Here is a 14726-nt window from a genome sequence, read left to right as displayed (position 1 = left end):
CGTTGAGACAGTGGAGGCTTTGGGGATTGAACTTATCACCTTGTGTGTGGAGGATGGCCCCCCTAACCAAAATCTTCTCCTTCCACATCTTATTATGCATCCCGCATTTGTTTTTTGTTTTTTTATGTTGGCATGAAAATTGATGTTGATCTTTAGCCAGACAGACAGAAAAGCCACAAAAAAACCCCAAATCCCACAAATACAGATGTTATGAGATGCTTAAGCTGTCATGATCTGTTACAGAATGTTACTTCACTCCACTGCGTAAACACAGTAACTTACTCAGGCTCGTCCATTCACAACTGTTACTCATACAGTCAAGAACCACAAATAGTGACGGTGATGGTGTTCCCTGTTTTGTGCCCTTGCTTCACACACCCACCCACGCTGCACATTTAAGATCCACCTTACACACATGAATGAACACATATTTGCCTCCGCAATCCCCTCCACCTCCCCTCCTGCTCTGCCTCCAACATAAGACGTCTGTATTCAGGGATGCTTCTGAGAGGGAAAACCCCCGCCCTCAGTCCCTCCTCATCGCTCCCCTTCACCACCACCTGCTCCTCTGTTCCCCCTACACCCACGCATTCCCCTCCTCCCCGCTTCTCTCTCACCAGATTTCCTTTTAACCGAGCTGCTCCAGGCGGCGTTTGAATGTGCGAGAGATGCCGATGACTCACCGGGTTCCTCTTTGCTCACGATTACGCTGCTTTTCTGTTTCTCACTTATTTTATGAGGCTAAATAAATGGGATGCCAAAAGCTGATAAGTGTGAAATAATGTTGCCTGAGCAGACCTTTGCTGTGTGTTAGACAGCCATAAAGCTAAAAAGGGTTTTGCTACTACAGTGCGGAAATAACACACAACCAAATTATTGTCTAGTTTTTTGTGTTCCTCTGATTATGATGCACAAAATGGAAGCAAACGGCAGTTCTAGTAAATTAAAAGAACATTGCCAGTCTGTTCTGTTAGATGTGAAGTGTGTGTGCCTACAGGCATACACATGGATGGTGATGGTGATGGTGAAGATGAGGTGGTTTTTCATTCTTCTGCAAACAAATTCTCGATTATAGCGCCAAAACTTACGCTATGAGTCAGAGAAAAGAAGTGGAAGATAGAAACGAGCCAGCATTAAGACAGTGATAGAGAGAAAAACAAGAAGATGAGATGAGCAAGGTAATAGTACTGACAGATAAACGGGCCGGTACCACTCAAACAAAAAAAAAAAAGACAGCGAAGAAAGTAAAGAGAAAAAGAGAGCAGGAGAAAACCCTAGAAAGCTGATTATGCAGCATCTCCTTCCCACGCAGTCTGCCCACGATCCCTCTCTCCACCTCCTCCTCATCCTCCTCTTCCTCCTCTCCTTGTTCAGGATTCTGCTCGAACCATTCCTCCCGCCCTTCCCCATCTCAGCTGCGTCATCCAGCTCTTCATCCACCCTCCTCCCACCTCTCTGGGGAACAGAAGTCTCCACTGCGTAGCCTCATTATTACACGCAGACTGAAGCTTTTGGGCTATTTGTTGCAGTGGCTACACTTCATGATGGGTTGAAGGACAAAAACACACCCACACACATGCAGACATTAATCCACACACAGGAGAGTTATCATTTATTTATCAGCCAGCCAGGAAAAACCCCTTTAGCCGCAGTCATGCGTTTCATTAAAGCTCGGTGAAAGATCCCACCCCGGCTTTAAGAAAGTCGAGGATTCCATTTCCATCTTTGTGTTAAATGTATGTAACTGCCGGCTGATAACAGGAACAGTATTTATGAGCTAATTTGTGGACGATTTGTATAAAATAGCGTGAGTGTGTTGTTGGGGGTTTCCTCACTGGTCCTGTTTGTGGTTACTGCAATTACAGCTGCAGGTGGAAAGTTCATCGTCCAGACCTTTGTCTGATCCTGCAGATGGAGATTCTCCGTCTCGCTCTTGTTAACCTGTCGCACAGAGACTCGTTAGTGCCCTCCCTGCATTCAGACGACCCTATAGTGACCATGTCGCCCTCGCAGTCCTCCTTAAGCCAACCCGGGGATAGATGTGGGTCAGCACTGAGGAGAGTGACTCACTACATCTTGAGACATACATCAACACTAATGTCAACACTACCGCAGGGACCCGACTGGAGGGCTGTGACTCAAGTTATCCTCCTCGTCAAAATATCAATACATGTCCAGGTCAAGCAGGGCCCGAGGGGCAGGATGGGATTAGTGAAGTTGTTGAAGAAGAGAAATTAAGACCAGCCTCACTTCTAATCTAATTCACATTGTGATTGTCATCAGGCCTGATAGAAAAGATAAAAAACAGAAGATTAGCTACAGCAGATTAGCAGCTATAATCAATATTTTCGTAAAAACAATATCAAAAGTGGTAGAGAATTGCCACCTGAATTTGCAGCTCCCCTCTGGCTCTGTGGAGCGTGATATGACGCTTCAGCTCATTGTTTAGCTGATCAGCCCCTGGTTCCCTCTCACTGCTCTCTCTTTTCTGGCTGCAGCAGGCTGCTGCTTTCAGGGAAATATTACTAAAATCCTATTGTACACTACAGCGTTGGGCCATTGTTTCTGTTTTCATATCGTCCAATCGTGGTTACTTTTGATTGCAGACTATCAGTGATCTGATTCCCAGGGGGTGGTAGGAGTCGGGGGGGGAGTAATGCCACAGCATGTCAGTGAAATACCAGTGTGGATGATTTAAGCCTGGTTTATGCTTCTGCGTTGCGGCGACGCCGTACCTACGGCATACACCCGACGCTGTCACTGAGCATTCATAGTTCTGCGTCGAGGGAACGCGTTGCTCCGCAATTCACCGCTAAGCCGCTAGGGGGGTGTGGCTGTGTCTTGGTATGGTTTCGGGGGGCTCTTGTCGGATTCCTTGGTTTTCTTCTGGTCAGAGACAACAATGGCAAGATGGAGCGGTTGTTTTTGAAGATGGAGCTCATCGATATTGAACAACAACCATTTTTTCTTGTAGCTCTCACCACAGAAACTTTGAAAATGGCGGTGTTGTTGTGCTGCGACCATTAGGCTGCGACTGAACCGGAAATTACGTTCTGAGCGGACCAATCACAGTCCTCGACGTTCACGTCACGATGCGTCGACTCAATGCGTAGTCAGGATTTTTTGGAGGTGCACGTCAGGCTACGGCGTAGGGTCCGTGTAGGCGTCGACGTCGTACCTACGCCGTCAACGCGACACAGAAGCATAAACCAGGCTTTAGTGTCAGCAAAAAATGTTTTTACCCAGATGCCAAAGGTGAACCTAAGGAAATCACACAGTCCGTCTGCAAGCTTTCTTAAAGATGTGTGCCACCCTTTCAAACATCTGTGTGTCTGTGATTGGTCGGACAGTGTCACAGCATCGTGCTTCACTTACCGTTCTTATCTTCAATATCACAACCCAAAACATATGTATAACTCAGCACAAGACTGGCACACTTCTTGTCAAGGAATGAACAGCAGATAGAGGCAGTTAGCGACTAGCACAAAGCCAGATTTTACCCCAACTAATACATTTTTTGGCCACAGATGCAAAACAGGAGAGCACACAGCATCTGCGAACAACCTCAACTTCATCCATAAAATGTTGTTTTCACACCAGCAGAGCGTGTCTTCGTTGGAGCTGTGTGACAGTAAAATGACAACGAGGTGTCTGATGATTCATTTCTGAAGCAGGGGCGTTCTGGTGATGTTGGGAGACACAGCTGTAAACTTGCAAAGTCTTATTATAAGAAAACAGGAAATAACTTCCCATAATGGCAATCAAGTAAACCAAAAAAAAACCTCTGCTTTATGCAAATTTTGCTCATTTAATCAGAGCTAACAAGTGTTCTTGGAAGAGAAGAGGAGTGTTAGGTGCCCCCTTCCTCCTCCTCCTCCTTTCCTCATCTCTTCTCGCACCACCCGCCTCCTTCACAGTGTGCTTCTCAGCTGTGGGTTTACTGATTAGCCTGATCCATAAATAAGTAATCAGAGCGGGAGCAACGGCATTTTGCTCGCCCTTATTATCAGGCTGCTCTATCACACACACACACACACACACACACACACACACACACACAGACACACACACACTTTTTTTGACCCCCTTTTACACCTTTTGTGTTTTGGGATAATTGGGTTAAACTGAGAGACAGAACTTGATCTCCTGCTCTGACAAAATTCACAGAGCGATTTGGAGGGTTGGAAAGTGTGTGTGTGTGTGTGTGTGTGTGTGTGTGTGTGTGTGTGTGTGTGTGTGTGTGTGTGTGTGTGTGTGCGCACGCGCGCGCCCGTGCGTGTGTGCATGCATGTGTGTGCATTAAGGCAGAGGGACAGTGTGATGGAGAAGAAAGGGGAAACATACAGTCGGTGCGAGTGTGACTAAACCGACTGCAGCAGAATGACTCACCCTGTTGCCATGGCAACCCTAAAGACACGCTCTCCTCTAATGTGCGATTTCGGCCGCTGGTGGCTGCCGGCTAACGGGGAGAAAATGCGCCGGTTTCGGGAAACGGTCGAGGGAAAGGCGGGTTGCGGAGGGCAGGGTGTGGGCACGCGGGGCCAGCAGAAAAGCCTCCGTACAGGAAAAAGCAAAAGGTGTCAAGAAAAACGAAGACAACACGCTCGACTCAACCACACCTCTCTCTCTCCTGCTCTCTCTCTCTCTCAGCACTGCAGTATGAAAGCCAGCAGCTGCTTCTTCTCCGCTGTAGTGGACTGATGTGTGTGGGTGTTCAGCCCGAATGCCCTTGGTAAGTAAAAGCCATGTCGGATAAAGTCTGGCCTCCCACCACAGAGCTGAAACCCCTCTAGAATTCATTATAAGCCAAAGTTTTGATTGTTCCCGTTATTCCTGCTCCCTATGATACATTTCCATTCATTTTCAGTGACACGCAAGTGAATTTAACTTCATAAAACTGCGAATATCGGAGAGCAGTGACGGAAATGAGGATGAAAAGCCTTGACTGTCAGTAAACTGGAGCATGTTTTGTTTGTGTTTTGTAACTGTGAGCCGACAGAAACTCCCACTCATAGCAAAAGGAAGTGAATAGGAAAATAGTGATGATGATCATGAACAGAAGATTATCTTCTGTCATCACAGACAGCAGAATTGCTGGGTTAAGGCAGGAAGGGGGAGTCAGTCTTATATATCTGTTTTTAGTACAGCAAGACCTCACCAGTTTTATTTAAGATTTTTATGATAGTGTTATCTAATTGACATTCTCAGTCTCCTCTGCATATGGAAAAATACATGTTTATGGCCCGTTGTGCGCTCTAGAAGCATCTCTCACAGCTTTTTAATCCTGCAAGTGACACCTGAAATTTGGACTGGGGAGGTTATGAAATAAAAATAACTTTCTGTCTTTAAAAACTAATACTTTCCTCCCCCCAGCAAAAAGAAGAAATACGTAATCCTCCCCCATTTCTTACCTCACTTCCCTCCTAATAGTTTGTGTACAGTGTCTAAATTGTGTCCTCACTTCAAATTGGAAGAGGAAGTGATCTAATTTCCCGCAACACATACACAAGACCCCCGCCTGACATGCTTAACGTACAATTAATTGGCAATAGAAAATGAATCAGACCATTCCCTTCCCCAAGTCCAACTGTTCCGGAGGTGGGAGAAGCAGAAAATACAGAAGTAAGGGGAGAGAGGAGTGATGGTCCTCATATTTAATTTAATTGGGTCCTGTGTGGACACAGTCACAGTTCCAGGCAGCTCATTAAGCTCCACTATGGAAAAATAAATGTTCCAATTCAAAGACTAACACAATAAAACAAGATGGGCTAATAAATAAATAGACATGATTTCCCCTGTGACCCCAGAGACAGGTCTGACTTCAGGAGAAGTAGGTCGCATGCTGTCGTGCAGTCGGACAAACATGTAATAACAGGGAATAAAAAGATTAACAGTCATTCCTTTCAACTTCCGACATGCCCGCCACCGCAACACGCTGACCGGGTCTGTGACTGAGGAGGCTTCAGCGTAAATGACTCCGCAGAGACTGTAGCACTGGAGACTTTGTCACCTTGTTTGACTCACTAGGAAGTCGCCACAGTGAGAGTGGGTAGATGAAAAAAGTTATTTCATAAGAATGACAGAGCCAGTGGAGACTTTCTGAAGGTGCTCGGTGGACAAACGTTTGCTTGAGTTCTGTGCTTTGGTTCATAGTACGACTATCTGTACGTTACTGTGATAGCAGTACTGTGATACTGTGATTCACTGCTGATGTATGCTAATAGTTAACTGAAGTCCTTTCTGAAGTATATGTTTTAATCTTGTTAAAAAAACGCAGTACTATTAGTCTGAATTTGTACCAAAACCCGGGATTAAACAGGCCCCTGGCTCCTCCACACACACACACACACGCACACGCATTCAGTCTGTTGTTGTATTTGACCAGGAGTATCTGTACTTTAACTCGAGTAATGGATGTGTGTGGTTTGTCCACCGCTGCAGAATTGCTGCAAACTGTGCAAACCATAATAAGTTTTGCTGTTTTTATCACCACAATCTGTTTCTTAGCCCACACGCATTAATGTGAGATCGTGTGTTTTGAAGCCACGAGTGATCAATACGTTTGCATATCTGGATGTCTGCATGTGAGTGTGTGTGCGTGCGTGGTGTGTTGGCTTGCTAGAGGGCTGACACCGGCACCATGCTGCAATTAGCCAAACAAGAGACAATGACATATTGAGTGCTGCTAGCACCTTCTGTTAGTCGGCCTACAAATTTCTCTTCAGGCCATCGCTGCTGACACCACGACAGTATCATCCTGAGCAGCATCACACACTGCTTCATGTTGCAGCAGGTCAGACTTCAAGAAAACAAAGCCGTATGTGACTACACACAAGGTGTTTGAAATGTAAGTTTTCTCAAATTATTTAAAGCTCTATGTGATGCATGCTGGGAAGATGCTACATAATGACTTCTGTTATGCGTCTGTAATTTTCAAATAATTTCCACCCAAGTTTCCTGGAAAGAAGTGGGTAATTTGGTGCTAATTATAAAGTAGAGAGAGCGTTCAGTTCGTACGCTTTTAATTAGTTGATTCAAATTCACTGCTAGCTCGAACAGAGTGTCTTTTATTCAGTGCACAGCAGGTCTGCTGAACATCCAAAAATATGACATTCGTCTGCAGGCAAGCAAACAAATCAACATACAAGAAGAAGAAGTTTCCAGTAATTGTGAATACTAGATTAGTATTTACCAGGGTTTAAATGGAACAATGGCAGATGTAAAGTGAAAGAGATTAGCCGACTAAGAATATGTAAATTCCTATAACAACAACTTTCAGTAGCGTGGTAACACCCAGTGGATTTCAGTACCACAGCACTGTAAAAAACTACAGTATTAGACCTTTTTTATACATTGGCTTGTCACTGGTGCAGCATTTTTGTACAGTGCCACGTCTTAGTTAATTTCTGTGCCCTATCATTTATACCTGTGAAGGTGTAATTATGTGCTCAAAATGACAAAACAAACCTTTCGTCACGGCGTGGCTCGGGCTATCCCATCCCAGCTGCCAACAAACTACACAAAGCTGCCCTGACCCACAAGTGGAACCTGGTGGCGCAGCATCAAAAACATGATCCCTCACTCATGTTTCCCACCAACAAACACCAGTTTCTCCCACGTTCCACGTTCAGAGTGACGCCTTAACTCGTGCCTTTAATAACACGTGGTTTTATAGTGTCTACACCCCTTTAGCTGGGCAGTGATAGACTAGCATAATTGGCCAATAGTGTTCCAGCATCTTATTTACACACAGCCTGCGTGGCTCTTTAATGCTGATTAGCGCCGTCTCTTTAATCTCAGCACTTGTGTTTTACATGATTCAGATATTCTAATTGATGAGGATCAAAGTGGCTCATCCCTAATGGCTCGAACTCGTCAAAGCAAAGTTAGAAAAATTAGGGAACGATTTTGTTAATCATACTGCCAGACGACAATAACTTTGTTTAAATGGGTGTGAATGCACATCTTTTGTCTATCTTTAATTTGTATCTCATGCAATCATAAATGATTATAAGTAGTAATAAATCATAAAGGGTTGTTATGCGCAAATGCGATTACACCAAATTAAGAGTTATGTAAAAGTTGATCTTGAAAAAGGTGTTTTTATGAATTTAATATCTTGTTTTGTTGATAATATTAAATGATGTGGTTAATCATGAATTGGGCACTGCTTTTGTGATGAGCGGCTGGGGTTTGGCATTCAGGAACTGACCCTCTGGGATAAATAAAGTTTTTTGAAATTGAAAATAACATCACAGTCGCACACTGAAATCTGTCGTGCCAGTCTGAAAACTCTAAGCCTCTCCTCTGCCGGCATCCTCTCGTTGCTCTCCAGGGCTCTGCTTTATATAGCACTCGCTTAGCTGGGGGTAGATGACATCATTCTCCCCAGAGGAAGGCTCATCCTCGCCGTCCTCCTGCTCTTCATCACAACACAGTAAACATCCAGAGGAAAGGATGGAAAATCCGAACATCAGATTACGCTTTAATCGTCTCTCCCTCTGCAACTAACATTTGTCCGTGCACAGTAGAGCAAACTGTTATCCTCACATCTAATTTATTTTTCAAATCAGCATCTCAGCAGCAGGGACAAAGACAATAAATCAGCCCTCTGACTGCTTGTTAGTAGACCTGAAACGAGCCCACAGATCTACAAAGGACACGCTGACAAACACCGTGTGTGTGTGTTGTGCAGGCAAACGGTGTCGTGACTCGTGTCATCTCATAATGGAGTATGTCTCTTTCGCACATTTCAATCTGTCCTCTCATCTCACACACACACACACACACACACACACACACACACACACACACACACAGTAATGGAGCTTCTCTGGTCTTAATTAGGGCCTGGTGGAAACCCATTCAGATTCTCCCTCCCGACTGGCATGAATATTAAGTTTGCCATTCATGAATATCAAAATCCATTTTTGAATTCAGAATAATGGTGGAACTGCACCCGGACAGACCTCCACCCTTTAATAATCATCAATGATTATTTTTAAATGACGGAGAAGAGAAAATGACATTTTGGTGGAAACCTAAACATGAGCTGAATGAAAATGTGAGTTTCCCCTCCAATCTAACCATGTAAGCTTAAAAATTACATAAAAACTTGCTTGACTTTCAACGTGCTACCAGTCGCCCTCAGCCAATAGAAAACAAGCCCAAGGATTCGCACAAAAGGACCAGGGAGAGTTTATAAAAGATGGTTTCACAACGGTCGCATTCACAGTCACTGTGATACTCCATGTGTCCTCAGTAGGTGGCTCTCTCATGTTCAGATTACGTATCGTCAAAATGGCCCACATGTCCTTCCTATTGCCAGATATATTGAATAGAGCGGCCCACTGCATACACACAGCTTCCTCTCTGTGAGAGCAGTGAGTAATGTTTGGAGATGGAGGGCTGAAGACCTTTCGTTTTGTAACAGCTCACAGAGCATGAGTGATGCCAGCTGAGCCACAGGGGCATGAGGTAGGTAGCTGTGAGTGACTGTGTGTGTGTGTGTGTGCGCGCGTGTGTGTGCGCGCGCACGCATGTGTGTGTGTGGAGAGCTTTTTTATAACCCAACTGCATGAAGTAGTATGTGTGTACGTGTGGGCACAAGTGTGGAAGGTGTGAGTGTAGTGAAGAGTGTGTGATGCGTGGGAGGTGCATGTGTATGCTTTCATGTACTGTAGATGGAGACGCACACGCTGGGAGATATTGCTGTCTTTGTGTTGTTGTCACATGTACAGTCCATGTTTGTCTGACTTGTTATCGCTTCGCTTTATTTCTCTCCGTAATCAGAGATATCCATTATTTCCAGAAATGAGTTTTTCTCCCTTTTTCCGTGCGACTGAGAGCTCTTCTACCCACTCCCATTCTCCGACGTTAAACAGCTCATCTTACTCCGCCACCTCCACCACTGCAGTTACATAAAAAAACACTAAAAGGGGCAATTATCTGTACTTTCAACAAGTTCAAAAAAGAACAGGAAATGTTTTTGGCAAGAGTGATTTTTGGACGTATGCTGGTGCACGGTGTACCCAAGACTTTGAGCTTTATTTAAAAAAAACCTCTTATTAGATAATCACATTAGAAAGTGTAGCATATAACAAAGCCTCTCAGCATCTTCTGGTCTATTTAGATCTCTAAATTGCATATTGCCAACAGTTAGAGTTGTGCAGTTGTCATGTTAATGTCAGTATATTTTTGGACTGTTTTCAGAGCACAAAGGCAGCGACAAATGGATTTGAGGAGGATGTTTTAAGCATATTGATTTTGGAGAGAGAAGGATCAACAGTATGTATGTAGAAATATACTCTATAACTTCCATTTCCTAATTAAAATATCCTGTGTCATCATGGCCAAACTCATGTTTTAATGAGAAGAGCTTTATACTATATTTAATAATAAGCGAGTGTTAAGCTTCTTATTTTCTCTCCATGGTCCATTTGTGTTGTTAGCACCTTGTCTGTCTTCATTGAGCACGGACTTTTGACATCTACTTACTAATACTAATTGCAGCCCAACAGATTCTGTTTTTTAAGGTGGCCATTTGTGGAACTGCTGGCTTCATTTTCCTGCCCCGTAGCTTGCTGCTCAGATGACTCCACTAAACGCTCTCAAAGGCTGCACTTCAGCACAGTGGTGCTGTGAAATAAATGCTAACATCAGCATGCTAACATGCTCACAACAACAATGCTTACCTGTCAGTAGCAGTAGTACGATTTCTATGCCATCACCTTGGCTTAGCATGTTAGCATGCTAACATGTATGTTATGTAGCATTCAAACCATAGCTGAGCTGAATGGGAATGCCATTCGTTTAACAGGTAATAACTAAACACAGTACAGATATTATGGCCTGGGTGGGTTCTTATACCAACATACAGTTATCAGTCTAAGAAATGTTCTGAAACACTGTCTGCATATGAAGTGACGCCACACGGGTACCTGATCACAAACATGAGCACCAGTCCTGCACAGCCCTGATGTCTTATTTTACAACAAGTGCTGCTGAGTATCAAGATTCATTCGTTCATCCTTATAGCAACAGTAACACGGTGAGGCTCGTGGCCCAGTGAACACATTCCACTCCAAGAGGTGAGCTGCATTAATACTGCATACACACCAGCATGGTGCCTCGACCGATTGTAAGTCGGCCCTAATGTTCGTATTTACACTGAGCGGGGTAATTAATTCTAAATGGACCCATCTGCCCTTTCGCTTGTTTAAATATTTATACAGCAGCCTGAGACTGTAAGGAAGCAGCGACCATATATGGAGAGATTGATTTAATTCTCTGGAATAATTCATTGCTGTTAATGACCAAAGAGCGGTTTGGCAAAGGAGGCCCATTAATCAGCTTGTCGAACATGAACCCGCAACCCAAAAAACAGCAGCAAACATCAAGAGCTGGAATGTAAAATCACGCCGTTGGCGACAGTAAGCGATAGTAGTATCAGTCCGTGCGTACTTGACACATGAATGTGCCTGTTTTCATCTCTGACTGATTCATTTTCTCCCCGAATGCGGTGAATCAGAGTCACGCGGTCGCAGAGCTGTCACATGGCGCTCAGTTCTGAGAGACGGAATCCAAACTTTCCCTCCCCTGTTTTGTTTTATTTATCAGTTTCTGACAGCTTTCGACACAACGGCGGCAACAAATATACTTCAGTCATTTGTTGCCATGGTAACTGCTGCCAGCATGAGCATCAGCTCTTGTGCAGTCAAGAGTCTTTAAAGGGCTAGCTCGCAGAGGGAGACCAGCTGGGAAGTTAAAGAGATGATACAGACAGCAACTATGAATACGTCCTTCCAGTGTGTCGATGCTGCAGCTTCGGGTCACCTGTTGTTTATTTGAACAGCTGATGCTCCTCTGTAGCACCTGAGCAAACTTCTAATCAAATCATGCATGTGGAAACGAAACTGAAATCTGCTCGTCCCTGTTTGTTTCTCACCAGCTCTTTGTCAGTGATAACATGGCATAGACTGGTGTCCTGTTTCTTACTCTGAGCCAACCACAGTTGCCCCGTTTTGCAGGGTGTGATCAGTGCACGAGGCTTGACGAACTCCTGTGAATCCATCTCCACAGAACAGGCCAGGCAAACGCGCAAGACGACGACGAAAGGCTCGAAACAAGTACACTTCAACACAAAACAGGCTGCAGAGAAAAGGAGCCGCGAACACAAGGCTTAATGCAAATGACGAAACGAGAGCTTGTTTTCAGACACACACAGAAAAAAAACTACTAATGATGTTTCATTTCACCTCAGATGTAATCTGCACTTCATTTTTTAGGAGCACTTTCTCTCAGGCCCGTATCAAGGTGAGCTGAATTGCTGCTTCGGAGGCGAACAGGAGAATGATTACTTACTTATGCCGTGTGATGTGTTGTATCAAGACCCTCTCAGCGGGGTCATACTCAAGCATCATGTAACAGCAGAAAAGGTGTCATTTAAGGACAAGCAACAAACATGTTCTGTGCTCTTCTCTGAATCTGAACAGTAATAATCCAACATTTTCCATCAGACACGCTGGATTTCAGTAGTGATCAACAGATGCATTTTGTAAAGGATGAGATTATCTTGCGTATTTGTTTTTGGAAACTAAGCAGTCATTATGTTTTCTGCTGCATACTCCTGGAAAATGTGTTCAATGATGTCCTGATATCTAAAGCTTCAGTGGTAAATTCATGCAGCATAAGAGAGGATGAAGCCGTCACAAGAGACAGGCTGGCAGACACTTGTTTTACACCTGTGACTCATATCCGGATTGCACCTACAGCTGACACTGCGAGACTGTTTTCACAACTGGAATTACACTCCTGGTACGAGCTGAAATTAGATTTTTCTCTCACTGCGTATTCCCAAGCATGTGACGACGTTACTGAAGCTGCATTGTTTCTGGTCAGCTCTTGAAGTGAATGCATCTTATATACATGGATGCATTTACACCTGATTTCTGTCTCATCACCCAGTGTTAAAAAGAAGATGTTAAGTAGGTCAAAGAGAGAAGAGCCTCCCAGTGCTCCACGTTCACTGTGGCCTCAAAGAGCTTGTGAATCTTAAAGCTTCAAGTGACTCCAAACTGGTTGTGATGTATCTGAAACAAGCGGTACAGCACACAAGATTGCAAAGTCTCTTTATTCCATTAGAATTACATCTCACTTTTGCAAGGAGTGGGAAAAAATGACGTTAACACTTCTGATAAAGTTGAAAAAAATTCTTTTTCTTCAGACTGTCAGTGGTGTTGATTCAAGTTCGTGTTGTTGTTCAGCAAATATATCAAGTGTCCTTCAGAGTCAGCTTGTGCTCGCTTTTCTTCTTTTCCAATAACTTTTCTGTGTTTGTTTAATATCATCATGACTTTTGAGACTTCCTCCTGTGCCACATTACATCATGTTGCAGTGTCTGGGAATGCTGCACCAGCAATCCAGGAAGCGACTACAGTAACTAGTGGCTGCCTGCCTACAGTAAGTGAGTCATATTGAGTTGAATACCAATTAGCAGGACGGCATGTGGCAGCCTTAGATGAGCTCTGACAAACACTGTTTGTATAAGTGAGCTCTCAGGGCAATATAAGGCAGCTTGAAGTATAAAGACCGCAGATGGTTCGCGGCGCATCAGTCGCCATCACGAGCTCGACAAGGCATGTAGACCAGTGCGGCTGTGGTGTAGCTGTCGTCAGGGCACAGCTGGAGTTCACCGCTGTTTCTGCAAAACTGACTTTACAAAGAATAAATGAAAATGTTTAATGATGCTTTTGAATCTTTAATTAGATTCATTTAAGATGAATTAGGACAGCAGGGTTGAGTGATGTGGTTGAAAATAATCAAATTGATGTTTAATGGAATGAATTGCTTCCACTGTTATGCATCACATCACAGAAAACTTGAGTGTAAATCATTGTTATTTTGGTAGTTTTTAATAACATTTTGCTTGGGATCATTCATTTACCACACACAACAACAAATCAGAGCTAAGCTGAGACATTCAAACAGCTACAGGCTCTCTAAAGCAGAAAACCATAAAGATGAAATCTGCAAACCACTTCAAAAACACAACACAAAACTTTGATCCTTGCCCTCACTGTGCAGGTGCTCCAGCAACTCACAGAAATAGCTAAAAGAGACCCAGCATGGCAGGTTGAACTGAGCACTTGCGTTGCTGGCAGTGCTCGTATGATGAAACTACAGCGGCAATTATTGATACGCTGTAATACAATTACACACCAAGGCACCGAACACACAGGAAACATTTTCTCACTTTTTCCTGCATCTTGTGCACTCAGTAGTCCATCAACGCATAACCCAGTTAAGGAAATTACCACTTAACATATGGCAATGAGCATACTCGAACTATTGACTGAGGCAACCTCACTTCCTGTCATAAAAAGACAAATTGGAAGCTTTCATGACCCCACACAACAGTAATTTGACGCAGATTATATTTGTTGGATATACTCATAATAAGTAGCATCAGCATCACTGCACAGTTACCCTTAGCTGACTTGGAAATTGCAGCTTCGGCTAAACTTTAAATGAGAAGTACTTCCAAAAACGATGTATTTTATTATAGATGTGTCTCATAAGTCTGGAGACACCAGGGTCATGAAGGTCTGTTATGCAAGTTGAATGAATGCAGGAGCGTGAGGCGTCTATACAGGAGATGAACACAAGGGGGTATTCCTGCCCACTGAGAGAGCCGAAGCAGCACACGGACGCGGCGAAATGACAGC

This window comes from Chaetodon auriga, chromosome 3 (genome assembly GCF_051107435.1).
Source record: "Chaetodon auriga isolate fChaAug3 chromosome 3, fChaAug3.hap1, whole genome shotgun sequence".
Classification (NCBI taxonomy): Eukaryota; Metazoa; Chordata; class Actinopteri; order Chaetodontiformes; family Chaetodontidae; genus Chaetodon; species Chaetodon auriga.
Note: the sequence above shows the minus strand (reverse complement) of the source record.